Source organism: Giraffa tippelskirchi, chromosome 7 (genome assembly GCF_054371585.1).
Source record: "Giraffa tippelskirchi isolate mGirTip1 chromosome 7, T2T-mGirTip1v1.2.pri, whole genome shotgun sequence".
Classification (NCBI taxonomy): Eukaryota; Metazoa; Chordata; class Mammalia; order Artiodactyla; family Giraffidae; genus Giraffa; species Giraffa tippelskirchi.
In genome coordinates this window covers 103,382,166-103,399,823 of record NC_137281.1, presented here as the reverse complement: position 1 = coordinate 103,399,823, position 17,658 = coordinate 103,382,166, and the positions used below count along the sequence as shown (strand labels likewise).

At 35.7% G+C, this 17,658-nt stretch overlaps 1 protein-coding gene across 3 annotated transcripts in view; it reads right to left on the bottom strand.

Moving 5' to 3' along the window:
* LOC145514141 (uncharacterized) overlaps positions 1–17,658 on the bottom strand; it is a 959,076-nt gene that overhangs the window by 925,220 nt on the left and 16,198 nt on the right. For all 3 annotated transcript variants that reach the window (XR_014059866.1, XR_014059862.1, XM_081511229.1), the window contains exon 2: positions 12,150–12,334. The gene's annotated coding sequence lies outside the window, so the exon portion shown is untranslated. The remainder of the gene's footprint in view (positions 1–12,149; positions 12,335–17,658) is intronic.

Here is a 17,658-nt window from a genome sequence, read left to right as displayed (position 1 = left end):
GTACATTGCCCAGTTGCTCCTATGCTAGTGTCCATCCTCATTAACCCACTCCATGCGATGTGACAGAAATGCAGCCCTGCCTGGAAACCAGGTCGTTGTTAGAAATAATTCTTTAATAAAATGAAATAAAAAGAAAACTATTCTTTCTACCCACCCAGGGTCTTAAACTAATGATAATCTGTCTTTATTTATAATTATATTCACCATAGATTTTTTTGGCATTGACTTTTTACTTTTAAAATATTGCATTAAAAATGTTATTTAACTGCTAGATTATTTTGGTGCTCCCTCATATTTTGGGCTGAGATAAATGGCTCACTTGCCTCACCCTAAACGTAACTCTTCTGCTCATACACAAGTTTCCTGATCAGCAGAAGAGTAGCAGAGGAGGAGAAAGCAGTTATAGAACTGTGACAATAATATAATAATTACATAGAGAGTTTTATGTGTGGTTCACATTTTATTCCTCATCAAGCCTTTTGTTTGTCATTCTTTTTTATTACATTTCCACAGAGATTAGGACTTCTATCACCATGTTAATTTGAAGTAGAGACATTCTGCATCTTCGTCATATTTGTGGTATTAAAGGAAATGTTTCTAATGTTTCACTATTAGGAATCATATTGCTCTAGCTGTTAGTTATTGTTTATCAGGTTAAGGATTTATCATTGCATTCTCTTCAGCTATTAAGTGATATTTCTCTTTAATCTGTTGTCATAGTATTAATTATATTAATTGATTTTCTAATATCAAACTATCCTATCATTGTTTTGATTCTCTGCTAATTAGATTTTTCTACATTTTGTTATAGGATTTTCTAACTTTATCATTTTCTTTTATCATGTTATCACCTGATACTTATATCAGTATTATACTGGGTGGACTCAAAAAGGATTCAGAAAGCATTCTTTCATTTTTTAGCCACTGGTGTTTTATACAGAATTTAAATGATTTATTCCTTAACAACCATTGAAACTCTAATTTTCTTTGTGGAAAGATCTTTAAATTCTGGATCTATTACTTAAAGGAATTTCAATTATTCTTTGCAAAATTTGGAAAGCTATGTTTGTCTATGTATTTTTTCAATTTTCCTGCTTTCAAATTTTTTAGCAAAGTTTTTATGGTTCTATTTCTCCTAATATCTATTTTGCTAAATTGTGCTCTTCAAGAAATATGTCCTTATCATCAAAATTTAATTTTTTGGTGGGATAAAGTTGTTGAGTATATCTTATTATTACAGTTTTCACATTTTCAAGATCTGCAGTGATATGCCCTTTCCTTTCCTGATACTTTAAATTTGTGCTTTCTGGATTTGTTGATCAGTCTTGCTTAAGGTCTGTCACTTTGGTTAATCATTTCAAAGAAGAAATTTGTTGCTTTGTTGAGTCTCACTTTTGCATATTTGTTTTCAAGTTTTTGATGTTGCAGGTCATGCTCCTTGGGAAGCAGAGTACAGTGAAATTTAGCACAGGAGGTTGATTAGGCAGTGTTCTTAGAATTAACTGCTGCAGGAAAATGGAAAGAATTAAAAGACAAAGGAGGTGCGGTGCGTTATGGTTCTTTCACGAAAAACCTTCAGTGTACTTCACAGAGTTCCAAATGGCATTTTAGAGTTCTTCTGAGATAATGGGACTGGGCCAGGACTTTATACCCTTGCATCCACAACTGGAAAAGACCCTGATGCTGGGAAAGATTGAAAGCAAAAGGAGAAGGGAGCAGCAGAGGATGAGATGGTTAGATAACATAAGATTCAATCGACATGAATTTGAGCAAACTCTGGGAGTTAGTGAAGGACAGGGGAGACTGACGTGCTGCAGTCCATAGGGTCGCAAAGAGTTGGACATGATCTAGTGACTGAACAACAACAAAACACAACTGTGCTTCAGGGAAAGGAGAAGGACTTCCAGAAGGACAGTTCTACCAGGCAGCAGCACTCTGTGAGCCCACAGAATAATAGCTAAGTAAATAGGTGTTACAGCACAAGTCCACTTTGGAACTTAAAATACCCATTTTTAAATTCTACTCGAACCCACTTCCACATGTGTTAGGAGTAGCAGCTTCTCCCTAATTCTGGTGTGCTTCTGTTTTATTTATTTATTCATTTTTCTATTGGAAACTCATGAGAGAAAAAAACACAGCTACCAACCGTGTAGCAGATCTCGAAGCTGCAACTGATACTCAGTATCACCCTCCTTTTCATGGACTGAATGTTTGTTTCTCCCCAAAATTCATATGTTGAAGCCCTAACTCCAACCTGATGATATTTGGAGTAGGCACCTTTGGGGGATAATTAAGTTTAGATAAGGTAGTGAGGGTGGGGCCTCCATGATGGGGTCACTGTCCTTGTAAGAAGAGGAAGAGAGACCAGCGCTCTCTTGTGCTCTTTCTCTCTGTTAGATCCGACCCTCATCTTGTGAGGACACAGCAAGAAGTTTATTGCAAACTAACTGCAACCCAAGGAAGGCCCCTCACCAGGAACTGAATCTACCAGCACCTGATCTTAGACTTGCAGCCTCCAGAACTGTGAAAAATAAATGTTTATTATTTAAGCCACTCAGTCTACAATACTGCACGATAGCCGCCCAAGCTGAAACACATTCCTTAACTACCGATTTCCATTTCCTTCAGTCTTAAATAGCATCTCTGTTGGTTTCTATGACCTAACTTTGGATAACTCAGACCTTCATTCATGAGGCTTTTATAACCTTAGTCGCTATGCCTTCTCAGGCACCAGCTGCTGTATTATTGCATTTACTCTCAATATTGGACAGTGAGAGACACTCAAGTGGATCAGTTCAGTTGCTCAGTCGTCTCTGACTCTTTGCTACTCTATGGACTTCAGCAAGCCAGGCTTCCCTGTCCATCACCAACTCCTGGAGCTTGCTCAAACTCATCGCCATTGAGTTGGTGATGCCATCCAACCACCTCATCCTCTGTCATCCCCTTCTCCTCCTGCCCTCAATCTTTCCCAGCATCAGGGTCTTTTCCAAGGAGTCAGTTCTTTGCATTAGGTGGCCAGAGTATTGGAGTTTCAGCTTCAGCATCAGTCCTTCCAATGAACACCCAGGACTGATTTCCTTTAGGATGGACTGGTTGGATCTCCTTGCAGTCCAAGGGACTCTCAAGAGTTTTCTCCAACACCACAGCTCAAAAGCATCTTCTTCAGTGCTCAGCTTTCTTTATAGTCCAACTCTCACATCCATACATGACTACTGGAAAAACAGTAGGTTTGACTAGACAAACTTTTGTTGGTAATGTCTCTGATTTTTAATATGCTGTCTAGGTTGGTCATAACTTTTCTTCCAAGGAGTAAGCATCTTCTAATTTCATGGCTTGCAGTCACCATCTGCAGTGATTTTGGAGCCCAAGAAAATAAAGTCTCTCACCGTTTCCATCGTTTCCCCCATCTGTTTTCCATGAAGTGATTGGACCGGCTGCCATGATCTTATCTTGTACAAGAGTCCTACCTCTTCCTGAAGTTCAGATCAACTAGTGTCTCCAGTATGGTGAACTTCTCATCTGGCTCCTTGGAAAAAATTGCCCAACGTACTCAGGAAAAAGTCATAGCTTAAGTTTGTCCTGGGGCCCAATGCATTCTACCTTTGTTAAGTAACTGGGGTGATGTTGAGTTATTCCTATTTTAAGATCTTGATTTTTGACTCATGTATTCTAACTATTGAGAAAACAAAACCACACTAGGTTGTTGATTTAGAATAATTACAAATCCTAGAAAATGACATGCCATCTTTGTATGGTCTCATGTCTGAGCTAAGCACCTGAGTGGAAATGTTAACTGGCCATGCCATTGTTGTATCATGTGACTGATTGCTCTCTATGCAGAATGGTGCTAGGGAACTTGGTGCTTGTCTCTGTATGTCTGCATGTCATGTAGTGGCAATAGACATACTGGTGTTGGAGATAGGGAGCCTATACCATGGAAAGCATGCACAGACTCCTTCATGCCACCACAGTTCCCATTTTTACATGCCCATCATGCCAGCACTTTGAGGTTGCTGTCAACTGAGCAAGTCACTCTGGGAACCAAGGGTTTTTTTTTTTTAATTTTTGGGTTTTTTTTAGTACTTTAATTCTTCTTCCATAGTTAGTGTGCACTGATGAATGTCAACATTTGTAACATCTAATATATGGGTTGGAGCAGCATCCTCAGATGTAGAATATGCTACCTCCTATATCCAAAAATTCTACCTAATGTTGGCCTTCCTTCCTGATTGTGAGCAGTGCAATAAGTAATCATTTCTCCTTTACTTTTAGATGTCCCATGATGCCCTAAACCATTGAACTCCTAAGTTTCACTAATCTGGAAGCCCTTATTCTTTATTGTACAGGAGAGAGATTAATTTATCTTCTTTATTGGTATTTAGTTGTTCAATTTACCATTTACCACCTCAGCCTCATTAAATTACATTGGCAAATATGATAAAAACCAACTGACTACATATTTTGTGCATACATTTCTGGATTATGTTCTCTTTCACTAATTTAAATATCCACTGTCACCTATCATACATCTTAAAATCAGGAATTGTGTGTTCTTCAACATTGCTCTTCATTTTTAAAGTCACTTTGACTATTCTAGGTTCTTTGCATTACATAGAAATTTTAAAATCAGCTTGTCAATTTCTATAAAAGTCCTGCTAAAATTTTAATGTATTAAAAATTCAGTTTCATTGTTTTCTGGATAATAGTGTTTCAGATGAGAAATGTGCTAATATTCTTATTTTGACTCCTAAGTAAATAACATGTTATTTTTCTCTGGCTGCCTATTTTGCTGGGTTAGATCTAAGATTAGGGTTATTGTCAGCTTGATACTTTTACGCTTTTTAGGGTAGGTTTAGAGGATTCTTTACCTAAGGATTACTTTAACTGAGCTACTAAGGCATGACCCCTCTGATGTCTCCACTGGATGTTCTGGCTAGTTTGAAAGCAAACATTTGAGCTCAAAACAGCAGCAGCCCTGTTTGAGCTCTAGAAATTATTCACCTAAAAGCTCCCAGCTTGTTAAATTTCTTCCATGCAAGTACAACCTAGTGTTTAGTAACAGACGAAAGGAGGCTTCTTTGTTCGTTCCTGAATCTCCTCCTCCAGGTATTTCTTTTTCTTTGGTAATCTGCTTTTCAGATGCCACATTCCAGGTACCTCAGGATCCCCTTACTCTGATCTCTGAAACTCACTGAGATCATGTGAGCGCTCAGCCTTCTGCAGCACAGTTTGGAAAATACTTCCAGGCAGATCATGGGGCTCATCTTGCCTGTTTCTTTTTTCCATGGACTACAATCCTATGTTGCCCACTATCCTATATCTGAAAGCTTTTGGCTAATACATTTTCTAAGTTTTCTATGTGTTTATAGAAAACTCCAGTCTCTGTTATTTATCTTGACTAGAGCAGTGTTCTATATATGCTCATTCTTGATAACATTTTGTAATTTACTATTTTGTGACCCACCTATTATTTGCTTAAACATTTTATAACTGATCATTCTACATTCAACTTCTAATCATTCCAATATCTGATGCCGTTAGGAATCTAAATACTTGTTGCTTCTGGCACCTCATTCACTACAGCTTGATTTATTTAATTTCAATCTTTGGATAGTCTAAAATCAGTGTTTCGCCAGGAGGTATAAGAAATTATTTCTCCTAGGAGTTTGGTTTTGTAAGAACTGCAACCAGGCTTCCTAACGTACTGCCTGGTTCCAAGATCAGCTCTCTCTGGCTTAGTCTTAAAGCACAATGCTAATAGCAGTGTTTATCTCAGACTAGTTCTGTCTACTTTTCCCTTTGTGTCTTGAAGGCAGTTTACTGTTTCTTGACTCTTTCTTAGGATTCAGGTCATTTTTTGTATGTTTGTTAGGTTATTTATTCAAGGGATGCTTAGAGATTTACTTATTTCCCTTTAAGCACAGTAGTTCATTGAAATGCAGATTTTTAAATAAAGAATATAGACTCCTTTTCCTCAGGGGGTACTTATGTTGATTTTAAAGGTCTTTTTTATATCTGGTTTTACTACAAAATATCTATGTGTAACTTTGTTTTATCTCACTCCAGATTCAGTGTGCTTCTCAAAATTAGGATTCATCCTATTAATCAATTTTTTAAAAAATTCATAGTTACTATCCTTTCCCCATTCCATCTATCCTATTTTATCACCTTTTTTTCATCTTTTTTCTCTCTCAAACTTGCTTTAGCCTATGTAAAATCCTCAACCCTCTATGTTTGTTAATGGTCTCTTGGGAAGGGTCTTTGTTTTTTTACCATTGTGTCAGAACCTACAATTTGTTTTCTCAATATCCACATTCTCCTTTTAGTAACACAATTCTTAGATAGGTAATTGTCCACCTACTTAATATTTTCCAGGCTTAGGTCTGAACATTTGTGTCCTCCCCAAACCTATATTTTAAAAACTTAATGCCCAAGGTGATTAGGTCATGACAATGGAACTCTCATGAATGGGACCAGTACCTTCATAAAAGAGGCTTCACAGAGATCCCTTGTGCCTTCCATCACAGAGGATACAGGGAGAAGGTGCAGTCTGGGAAGGGTGTGTGTGCTCAGTCACCTCAGTTGTGTCTGACTCTTTGTGACCCCACGGACTGTAGCCCGCCAGGCTCCTCTGCCTATGCGATTCTCCAGGCAAGAATACTAGAGTGGGTTGCCATGTCCTCCTCCAAGGGATTTTCCCAATCCAGGGATCAAACTTGAATCTCCTACTTTGCTGGAAGATTCTTTACATCTAGCGCCACTTGGGAAACCACATCTGGGATGTGGGTCCTTGCCAAACAACTAATACATTGATACCAAGATCTTGAACATCCTAACCTCCAGAACTTTAAAAAATAAATTCTTTTATTTATAAACCATCCAATATAAGGCATTTTTTGTAGTAGCCAGAACAGACTAAGACAGAAGTCTTCAGCTATTTCCAGTGAGTCACCCTCAAGTCTTCCAGCTGATATCACAAATGATGTGGAAGCAGAGACAAACTATCCCATCTGAGACTGAGTTCATAACCCAAAGAAACTATGAAGTAATGAGATTTGTGTAATGTAAGCCACTAGGCAACAAGGAATACAATCTTTAGTTCTTCACACTCCTTTGACTGGATCATTTTTTCTCTTGCTTTGTGATTTTGTATTTAGAACCCATTTTAGAGGGATTTGACCTGAAATGACACCAGAAGAATATTAGCACCAGATTGTTTGTATTTGTTATTGTCAGGTGAGTGCAGGGATTCACTGATCTGTGTACAACTTGACACTGATAGTTTAACTTAAGAATTCCCAGATCATAATTGTTATATAAATTTGAACCACAAATTTACATGAGGTAAAAAATCCATTGTCTTTATTTGTATTTCTCTGAAAGCATTACTTGATACAATGATTTGCATATAGGTGTTCTATGTTGGGGGTGATCCCAAGGAATCAGAATGAGAGAGTAAAATGATAAAGCAAAAAAAGATATGATACCAATAAAGGGCAGGCTAGTGTGCTATAGTCATGCCTGGAGTCAAGTGGGGCTCAAACTTCCAAAGGGTCTTCTGAGATACAATGTGGGATGTGCCTCAGAATCTTGCCTTTGAAGGGAGGGAATTGAGAAATATTTTTCCAGGTTCTCATCTTCCACTGACTGAGGATTGTTCAACAGGTGCTATGGGCTTCAGAAAAAAAAGTGGGGGTGGAAGGGTAGTAACTTGAGATGGGAAGTCTGCTAAATGCATGGAAAATATCACCATCACTGGAGCTGAAATTGAAGATGGTCCTGGAACACGTGATATATAGAGAGCCTCTAAAGCATCTGCTATACATATGGTTTCAAATTCTAAGGGGGATATTTTTTACTCTCCATCTAGAGACCATGTCATAGTAAAACAAAAAAAGCTTTTGGTTTATCTCAGCTGCTGGTGGGAGGACTATTTTTAATTCCATCAGTTCACTGACAACTGATCACTTTGTGGATCCCAACTTTAGAGCAAAGACTCAGTTGCAACTCATTACCAGCATCCCCACTTCATCTTCTATTCTGATGTGGACACTGGAACCAAGCTACTAAATTAAGTTCTTTGTTACCTGACAGTAAAGCTTATAAATTTACCACTCTACTCTTCCATCTCTTCATCAATCTGAACCATAGATATTTTCTTTACTGAAAGTTCAGTTCTATATTTAAAATATTTGTCTTTTTGTGTTTTCATCCAGTATTTTAGGTGTTTCACAACAGGAAAGTATTCAATATATCTAGTCAAACATGTTAGCAAAATGGAAACCCCTCTCTTCTTGCTTGATTGCCATATTGAAATTGTTTGAGGAAAGAAATGCTAGCTTGTCTGTCATCAAATTCTAATCATTCTCCAATGATGGAGAAAGCATTTTGAATACAAAGATCCTAATAGTATTTCTAAAATATAATGAGTCTGGGGATAGAATGAAAGGGGATGAGACTGACATGCAGGACAAACTCATTTGTTTTGGCTGTAAAAGTAATTCCCTAATGTTTAGTCTAAGACTGAAACCATACTTAATTTCAGGGTAAATGAGTAGAGCATTGCAGTGATCATCTAAATAATTCATGCCAAAATAAGACATAAGTGTGTTTTGCAAATATTATGTAGCTATTCCAGGATACTATTTATTTTCAGAGAATATTATTAGCACAGGGTTAAAATTGTCTCATCATCCTAAATTTCTACAATTATAATCTAAGTGTATTGTAGCATTTTATAGCCTTTTATCAGGAGATAAGAGAAAAAGGCATTTATTCTTCTCTATTTTATACTTCCCCGGGCTTCTTAGCAAGTGTCCATTTTCACCTCTTCCTTCTGTTGCTAAGGAAGCTTGGTTCTCTTTGCTATCTCTGACGGGTTTTCTTATCTAAATTGTTAATCATAGTTGAGGCTCTCCTTTGATGAAGTGCAACTCCTTAATACCATAAATTAATGCAAATCTAGTTATCAAGATTTTTCTAGTTCTTACACTTTGCTTCTAAAGAAGTCCTAATGTTTGAAAATGGCCAGTGGTTTGCAAGACTGGGCACACATTAAGAATCAGCCCAAGGGCTTCCCTCGTGTCTCAGTGGTAAAGAACTGTGCCTGCCAATGCAGGGTACATTGGTTTGATCCCTGACCTGAGAAGATCCCACATGCTGTGAAGCAACTAAGCCTATGTGCCAAAACTATTGAGCTCTAGAACTGGGGAACAACTACACATATTTAAAGTTAAATGTTGATGACTTTTCCAAACTGAGATATATTTATCATATAACATTATGTAATTTTAAGGTGTATAATACATTGATTCCATACATTTATATTGTAATATAATTCCTCAGAAAAAGTTCTAGTAAATGAAATCTAGAAATCAGGAAATGTCATTTAACAATTTGTGCCTTAATAAATTTGGTAAGGCGGCAGTTTAGGGAAGGCTTATAGTATTTGTACTCTTAAGGCTTGAAAGTGAAAGTGAGGTTGCTCAGTCGTGTTGGACTCTTTGGGACCCATGGACTGTAGCCTACCAGGCTCCTCCATCCATGGGATTTTCCAGGCAAGAATACTAGAGTGGGTTGCCATTTCCTTCTCCAGGAGATCGTCCCCACCCAGGGATCGAACCCAGGTCTCCCGCATTGTAGACAGACGCTTTACCATCTGAGCCACCAGGGAAGTCACTATTAAGTCTTAGCAGGTATTAATTTGATAGCTAGATAGAAATTGAGGAACATCCATGAGAAAACTCTGGAGAAAGCAAGGCAAGAAAATGTAGAAGGCTGACAGAAATAAATTTTAGAAGATTTGGAAGCACATTATAGTGTTTCAAAATATCAGTAAGATTTTTGGTACTGTCCTTTTCTAGTAAAAGGGAAGGGAAAATTTGAGTAATTCTCAGAAGTTCCTCATGATCTGCATATTTAAATTATGCAATTCACAAATTTGCTCAGACATGTTCAACTCCTTGAGTAATCTAAAGTACTGTAACAGTTTTTAACTTCATGTGTAGCATAAGATTATTTTAGCTAGGAATATTCAAAATTATGAATATGACATTAATTATAGATTCATATAATCATCTGATATTATGTTTTATCCTTAAATGGACACAATTTAGATATAGAATATTATTTTTCATTTAAACAAACACTGAGCTGATTGGTTCATAAGAAAAAAAAATCTCTTCATCTGCTTATTTGATATCCACTACAATTATTTTCTATTAAATGAAAAGGGAGCTCTATAATGTGATTTGATTCATTCTAACTAAACTTTTCATGCAGCAAATATTCAACATATTTCATGCCATTAAATTTATTTGGTCTTTAGTTTTTCTTTATATACCATACAACCATTTCAACTATAATTCTTTTTCTCCAACATAGTTTTTCTCATTTGAAGTCATATGAAAGTCCAGACAATATTGAAAAATATAAGAACATGAAATATAAAAATATATAGAACAATGTCAAAATCAACCCCAAACTCACAAAACATAAGCAATGTTTTTAACAATTACAATGGGATGTGCAGAGTCAAGTACATGTTCAGAGTCATGTGCTTCTTTTGAATAACTTGGCCTTAGTGCTAAGCCTAGCTAAAAATGTGGATGTCTCCCTTTAGGGTGATTTTCTTCTCTTGAATTTCCCTTCAATCAAGCACATGTCTTTATAATTCTAAATATCAGATATAATTTAATATATTTGATCATCTACTGGGACGCAAAGGAATATCTGTTTTCTGGTCCAGAAGCCTCTTTACCTTCGCAGATACACAGAGATGAGAAGAGTGCCTCCACACTTTACTCAACAGGAAAACATCCACCTAATCCCACCTACAAAGAGCATGTTTAGCTCATGCCTGGGCAGTGGTGAGGAGGAGAACAGTGGGGAGGCCAGACACCAGAGCCTCTGCCCTCTCCTTCACTGCCCATTTCCATCCAGTACTAACAATACCTGGACTTAAGTCGTGGAAAATTTTTAATGTCTTTGAGAACAAATATATTGTAGGTTGCAAATTTGAATATTACATTTACCAAATAGTTTCATGTATTTAACAAGTATTTTTCTGAAAAACACCACAGTGGAACAATATTCATTTTCTTTTACCATCTTTTAATGATAATTTTGAACATAAAAACCAAGCTTTCAGTTTTGTTCTCTAATTATAACCTGAAAGTCAATTTTCCCTAAAGATGTTTATTTTCTTAGGAAACTAAACTAAAGGGATCTTCCTCTTTAGCTATATACATAAAATCTGTTATATAATTTATATTGAATTTAAAAAAGAATTAGGCAATATGTTATAACATAGTCTGCTCTTACTAGGGAATGGCAATTTTGTTTAATGATTATTAAATAGCTTTCTTGTCAAAATACATCATCAATACACATTATTAAACTGCATGGAATTTGAAACACAAACTACATTAATCATTTCCATTTCATCTTCCTCATATTTTCCCTCTGCATCATTGCACACAAGTGATACCTACAGAGATCCGGTTGCAAAGTTACTAACTACTTTGAAGCAGATGCCCACCACAGCTTGATGGGCACAGCATCACTCAGGTTCCTTCACATCTTCTATTCCAGAAATTAATCACAGAGAATGGAAAAGCAGATTATGTGTTTTTTTCCTCCCTGGAAAATTTAAGTTCAAACTGAATGCCAATTCCACCATTGTGCATTATCCTCCCAACTAAGCTGCTGCAGCTATTAAGTCGCTTCAGTCGTGTCCAACTCTGTGCGGCCCCATTGACGGCAGCCCACCAGGCTCCTCTGTCCCTGGGATTCTCCAGGCAAGAATACTGGAGTGGGTTGCCATTTCCTTCTCCACTCCCAGCTAAGAGGGAAGGCTAATAACTAAATACAACTTAGAAAGTGAATTGACCCTGCCCTGCAGCATAACTTCCATCAAGTTGGAAGAAACTATTTCCAAAATAGGGGAATCAGAATAAAATGAGTTGAAATGCTAATTTCTTCCTTCTTTCTATTGTATTATTACTACCCTGACTTCCCCCCCGCCCAGGACTGTCAAAATGAGAGCATATACGATTCAATCACAATAGAATAAGCACAACCACAAGAGGGTAGCTATAATATGATATATCAGGAGTGACATGAGATATGATTTAAGAAAAAAATCTTACTTGCTTTTAAGCAGTCATTGTAGAACGTATTAGCAAATGATGACAGCTTTCCAATGCTTTTCATGGCTCTCATTATAAACTTTATCTTAGCTCTCCAACATGCTCAGTAGTTCTTTCCAGTTATTGTTACTCAGATTTCTTTATTATGAAACAAAGGTTTGAATGGATACCATTCTTTATTTTTTCTGAAATACAAAAGTACAATGATAAAGTTACCTTATAATTCTTTTAAATAAAATTATAGATATAAAAATTGAGAAATATTTCCTTTGAGAATCTGAACCTGAAATCTTAGGACAAAAAATGAAGTTGGAAGCTGATTCCTGGATGATGGAGAATTATGAGCAATTTCCCAGTGTGTGTGTGTTGTATAAAATTTTTATAACTTTATTTTCATTTCCATATTTCCATTAAAATGAAGTAGTATTTTCCCAGAAGACTCTAGTTTGCTAGGAACTCATAAAATTAGAAACTAGAAGAACAAAAAAAGAAACGGAGGGAATCACATTTAGCTCCTCTTTATTGCTTGTATCAGCATCATATAATAGTGATGAAGCAGTAGTTCTTATTTTGACCTTTTGAAGTCCTATATATGTACAGAATCTCACTTCAGCAATCAAAGTTGTTTTTGCTAAGGATTCATTATATTCTTTTGAGTAAATAAGTACAATAATTTGACCTAAAATGTTCTTTTACTTGTATTCAATTCTCATTGTCTTCAGTGATATGCTAAAACCAAAATGGGAAGCATATCTATCTCTGGGTCAACAGATTCCCAAATGACAGTACAAAACATATTAGACGCATTTGGACATGAGGTATAGCTCAGTGATTATTATTATATTTCAGAGTGCAGTACCCCTTTTGTGCATCAGGCAACTTATAACTTATCAACGTTCTGAATATTTTTACAGTTGGGTAGCTTGATTATTTGCCATTTTAGACCACTGACACACAGACATATTTCTGTCTAAAAAAACTAAACTTTGTCTCCTGAGTGATAGCAACTTAGTTTCATATAGTAATGGAAATAAAACTAAAATATCGCTTGATAAATAGATAGGTAAATTAGGTAACAGGGCCTAACAATTGACCTACATATTAAGTTGAACTGTAACCCAGTAATCAGATATCTTTTGTTTGCCCATGGCTGCTTTGTTTCTGATTGGTGCCTGCAAAAGTGAAATCTTGCCTTGGCCCCAAGAAGTAACTACTACTGTGTTGAAAGCACAACTTCCATGAGTGAGTACTGCAGTGCCTGTTGCGTGATCTCTCTTGGTTTAACACACGACTTCCTGTTGTCAGCGCCTGCTATTCTTCTTCTCTCTGCCCATTTTAAGTACATGCGTGCTGTCTACTGATTGATTTAGCCAATCCTAACAGCTGAGATTCAAACTAGAGTTTATGGCTTTCTTCCCCCAGAGACATGCTTTAGCTTTCTGTAAGATATTTATATTACCTTTTCTAATTAACTACTCTGGAAGTAGTGAGTTTGTTCTTTAGTGATTTCTACTCTATGCCTTTTATGCACTTGCCAACTGAGCCTTGATTCTGAAAGAATTTGGTTTTTTGACCTGTGACTATGCTTGTTATTACAATATCTTATATAACAAAGGTGTTTGCGAGAGTAGATCAAAATAATAATGAGTGATCCCATACAATTCACCCATTTAAAGTATACAATCCAAAGGTTTCCAGTATATGCATAATCACTATTCTACTCTCTGCCTCTATGGATTTTCCTATCTTGGATATTCATATAAATGAAATCTCATAATATGTGGCTTTTGTATCTGACTTCTTTCACTTAGCCTGATGTTTTCAAGATGCATTTATGTGGCATGTATCAATGCATCATTCCTATTTATTGCCAAATGATATTCTATGTTAATATATACCCTATTTAACTTTTCCACTTAAAAAAAAAGGTGTGAGGGGAAATTATGTATGTCAATTCAAGTCACATTTTTAAAGGATATGAATAAAACTTTCATGGTAAAAAAATAATGAATGTGTTAGCCTTATTGTTTTAAACTATAATTTATTTTGAAAAAAAGACCTTTTTAGAAGGTAGAATCCTATCACAGAAACCCTATGTTGTTATGCTTTGTCCCCATGTTGTACTCCCCCAATTTAAATAAAAACACCTTCAAGGGGGAGACCATAGCAGATAAAGACAGGAAAAAAGACAAAGACAAAAACATAGGTTCTGAGTTGGGTAGCGTAGAAAGGCAGATGGCAGCTCACATAAGAAGGTCCTTTGTAATACTCAGAGCTACTCCAAACGGAACAATATAACTCAAGAACAAGTGAGTTTGAGATATGAAAATACAGATTAGCCAGTCACTGAATGGTGGTTCTATAAGTGAGTCTTAAAATATCAGAGCTAGAATGGTTTATGATATGATCTATAAGATAATCCCCAATTCTATGATTTTATAATATCTTGCAATGGTAAAAGCAGAACCAAGCTTATAATATCCAGCTCTTTCCAAATGTCATAGACCCTTGCACAATGTGTTAAACTTTTCTCATCCTCAATACACTCATGTGTTAAAAAGATAAAGCTTTCTTTCAGTGCTGTGGTGAGGATTAAAGAGAAAGTTTGTAAATATCTCAGACACTTTATTTGTAGGCAATGTTATAATTTCATTATAACTTACTAAAAGTGTTTGATAAGACCCTAAAGGCTACCTAGTTCAAGTGCTTGAATTTTCTGTATAGAAATTTTATTTCCAAATGACTATGTAATTCAGTAGTTGTAAAATTTTAAAGGCTTTCCAGATGGCTCAGTGGTAAAGAATCCTCCTGCTAATGCAAGGAGACTTAGGAGACACAGGTTTGACCCCTGGGTTGGGAAGATCCCCTGGAGGAGGAAATGGCAACCCACTCCAGTACTCTTGCCTGGAAAATCCCATGGACATAGGAGTCTGGGGGGCTACAATCCATAGGATCCCAAAGAGCTGGATGTGACTGAAAATGCACACATGCATAACATTTTAAAACATAACAAAATTTTTGTTTTATTCTTATAAAAGCTGGGTCAATAAAATATATAAACATGAAGCTAATTTTACTGAGTTAGAGACAGAGATTACTTATCCTACCAACTTGCCTCCTTTGCCATCTAATATCCCCTGAGCTTGAAATAATAATCACTGATTATTAATACATCTTCATAGCAACAAAACTCTCACTGCTTTTAAAGACAGTCCTTTTTTTTACAATTTGATTAGCTTCAGAAGCCTCTTTCTAACAGGCATTCTCAAACATTTGAAAACAGCAAAAGTTAGTTTCTTCCAAGTCTATCATTCAAAGTAAAGCTCCCCAGTCTTAAAGAACATACATCATATACACTTTTAAATGTCTCTAAATCTATCAAAACTCTTTTATATTATTTTAGTTATCATTGTTTTTTAGGCTGTGCTGTGCGGCATGCGAGATCTTAGTTCTCCAACCAGGGATCGATCCCGCACCCCCTGAATTGCGAGCATGGAGTCTTAACCACTGGACTGCCAGGGAAGTCCCCATCCTGTTTTAGTTATCTTAATGTTGTCACTTTAATATCCCTGGTTATACTGGAATAAAGCATAATAAGACTATGTCCTCTCTTATTCTCAAAATATAACATAAATATGTGTGTTTTTAGAAATGATACCACTATTGACTAATTTTAAGATTTCTAACTAAAATTCCTAAGACTGTTAAAATATACACTGCTGCTAAAATCTAGCCGTCTCATCTTGAATAGGCAGGTTATTTTTTTCTTTTAACCTAAATTTATTTGATTCTATTGCTAAATTTGTAACTTGCATAAATAAATATGATAAATTATTAATCCAAATTATTGATTAAAAATGTGGAACAAGATGGGTGTAAATACAAAGCTCATGGTGGCATCCTCTCTCTGGGCTGACAATGAATGATTCGTTAGACGTCTTTGAATACTATTATTTCAGCCCAACCAAAGCCACCACAGGTATTCAGCTCCTATTTTTCATCTTATACACAAAGAACATAGGAGGGCATGTTCACAAGTTGATTAAAAAAATGTTCCTGTATTAAGTTCATTGTGCCTCCATCTCCTGGTATTGTGATTGTTGAGGCAAAAGGCAAGTTTAAGTAAAATGTACTAACTATTTGCTACAGTTCATATCTTGGACTAGCACAGAGTCAGCATACTTGTTATATGAGTAAGAGGTAAAGATGCTTAACTTTTGGCATATACAAACTATGAGGCATGGTCACTGAATGATGATACAAATGTGTACTTCATATTACAACAAAACATTCAAGTGTAACCATTTACTTTATAGTAATAGTTATGATGAGAAAGGGATGCTCTTTATCACAGAAGAGAATGACTTTGCAGTTTGTGTAACTGTAATAAAATCTTCATGTGAGACAACTGACTTGTTAAAAGCATGTCTATAAAATATCAAGAATAAAAGTTTTCACCAGCACTAAAGCATTAAAAATTATAGAGAAGATGGCCAATATGGTATACAAAACAGCCTACGAGTTAGCTCAAGCACTGATGAAAATATTAGAAATGTCAGATATTGATTCTAGAATGAGATAGGCTGTGAGGACAATGGTAAACATTGAATTTAGATAGGCTAGTTCTGAAAACATCGTGAACACGTAGAATATTTCCACAGAACATCATGCTTCACATTTTGAATGATATTCATTCTCTTCTTCCACGGGAAGTTAAGCAGCCTATTTCTAAAGAGAACAGTCATTGCAATGGAAATATGGATGTCTGGGCTTATACAAAAATACATGTCAAAATCCAAGGAGGAAAATTGAAGGTGTCTGATGCCCAAAAGGATACATGCTTTAAAATCATAAGTGAAGCCAATAGTTTGTTTCGTCTGCATTACTGATGATCTTTATGCATAATTCATTTCACAAGGTCAAAATGTCAATCAAGCTTAGTATGTAGAAACCCTCCATTATTTCTAAAATTCAAGATGATAAATCTTGACCATCTTTGAATCTGTTTTAAAAAGAATATGTCACAGGTTTTGAATATAATTTCAAAGAAAACATTTAATATTGTTAGATCAACATCCTTCTGCAAACGTATTTATGTATAAATACATGTATTTATTCTTGTTTCCTTTTCCAGACAGTCTTTAAATACAGGAGGATCATTTTTGAAGAAGTGACTAGCCTCTCTAAGAGAGTGATACCTTAAAAAACAGTTATTTTTCAATGGTACAAGCTTCTGGAGAGTTTATTTTTAAAAATCATTGGCATTAGTTCCCATAAGTATATTAATTACTTTAAATACAATTTCAAAATAGTAAACACCATAAAGAGGGGGAATTTTTATGGTTGAATTAATATGCATACACTCATTATTATATGCATTAATTTATGTTGTCAGTAATTTACTTGCTATTATTACGAAATTAACAAAGTGTTTTCCTCTTAAAAATTGTGGGGCTTTGATAAATGTTTGTCTTCTTTTATTTAAATAATTTCTGAAATGGAATAAACT